General features: G+C 53.0%; 1 pseudogene; it reads right to left on the reverse strand.

Moving 5' to 3' along the window:
• Positions 1 to 590: 590 nt before the first annotated feature.
• LOC144808093 (U4 spliceosomal RNA) lies at positions 591 to 656 on the reverse strand (annotated as a pseudogene).
• Positions 657 to 1,777: the final 1,121 nt, after the last annotated feature.

Here is a 1,777-nt window from a genome sequence, read left to right on the forward strand (position 1 = left end):
ACCACACTTCTTTTACGTTCAGCGGTCCCTAGTCCCAGCAAGCTAAAGGATATAGTGTTGTACTGTCTGGTGGGGGACACTCTGTGTAGTGCAGTGTGTATTGTAGCCCAAAAATATCCCAATTTCGGGCAATCCCATAGCATGTGTATTAACCTTGCATCCGCCAGTCCACACCGAGGGCAGGAATCTGGCGCGGTGGGAAACATTAAATGCAGGCGGTGAGGCGTGAGGTACGTGCGGTGTAAGATCATAAGTTGTATAAATTTAAATTCGGGTTTCTCGAGACTCTCTTGGGGAATTTAAGAACATGCTCCCATTCCTTATCTTGAAACGCTCGGCCTGCATCCCTCCCCCACACTTCACGCAGCGGCTGCAGCGAAATCGCCCTCCCCGCACGAATACCACTCGCAATCCATTTCGTTAAATGGCTCCCTGAACCCATCAGGTATAGCATCGTGTGTAATGGGTTGACAAGTGGTTCGTCGCCTGCCGGTGCCCAATTCCGTGTGATGTAGCCGCGCACCCCTCCGTGGAGTAAGAACATTCCCCCAGGCGTGTGGTGTGCTGTGCAAAAGTCATTGAATGTCATCATCAATAAGCAATAATCGCGCCTCGGTTAGACCTCATTGGCTATGATACTGCCACTGCGCAAAGCTATCGAATGTCATCATGTGTCCATCATTGAAAAAATCGCCCACTTGCGACACCCCGGCATCCGTCCATGTGGTGAGCGCCCGTGTAGACAAAATTCCTGTCCCCAATGGGATCCCCAGTAATGGTATTGTGGGAGCATAGGAGGAGGTGGGGGACGTGTATCGCACAGCTCTCCTCCAGCAGGAGATGGCCATCTTGAGTAAGGGAGGAGCTTGCCCACAGATCGCCGCGTTGGGCAGCAACAGTGTGTGGACGGCACCCCTTCTCCTGTCTTCTTCAGACATGCCTATTTCGTGCAGGTTGCGTCCCGCTAGCCAATAGCCAGCCACTGTAATTGGCACGCATAGTAATACGCCAGTAAGTCAGGAACTCCCATCCCTCCAGCCGCCGTGGGTAGCTGTAGCTTCGCCAAACTTATGCGGCGTCTGCCCCGTCCCCAGACCAGCTCCGTTAGTATGGTATTCAAGGTTCGAAATACCGCAGCTGGGACCATAAAGGGCAAGTTCGTAAAGTAGTAAAGGAGCCTCGGGAGGACTACCATCTTAGAGACGGCCACCCTGCCCGCCACTGACAATGGTAGTGCGGTCCAAAATTGTACCTGCGACCTCAGTGCTGCCACAGCCCGACCCAGATTGCCCTCAAGCATATTTGTCGCCCCTCTGTAAATCTGTATCCCCAGATAGCGGAAAGTAGTCTCCGCCATTTGGAAGCTGTGAGGTGGGAAAAACAAGGGATCACTTGCCTCCAGAGCAGCAAAACAGTATCCATGGGATTTAGACTCGCTGATCGTAAGGCCCGAGAGTGCACTAAAGTCTTCAAAAAGCTCGGGGATGGGATCCAGTCCCCCCTTTAAGTCCCTCAAGTAAAGGATGATGTCATTGGCGTATGCCGACACCACATGTGTTACACCTCCCCTCTTGATACCTCTGTGCCGTGCTTGAAGCCGGAGTTTACACAGGAGCGGTTCCAGTGCCATAATACACAACAGCGGGGATAGTGGGCAACCTTGCCTCGTGCCCCTCGCTATAGCCAATTGAGGTGAGATACATCTGTTCGTGCGGACCCTAGCAGTGGGGCGGGTGTATAGTAATCGGATCCAAGCAATGAAGTCAGCCGGGACCCC

The sequence above is a fragment of the Lissotriton helveticus genome, chromosome 1_2 (genome assembly GCF_964261635.1).
Source record: "Lissotriton helveticus chromosome 1_2, aLisHel1.1, whole genome shotgun sequence".
Taxonomy (NCBI): domain Eukaryota; kingdom Metazoa; phylum Chordata; class Amphibia; order Caudata; family Salamandridae; genus Lissotriton; species Lissotriton helveticus.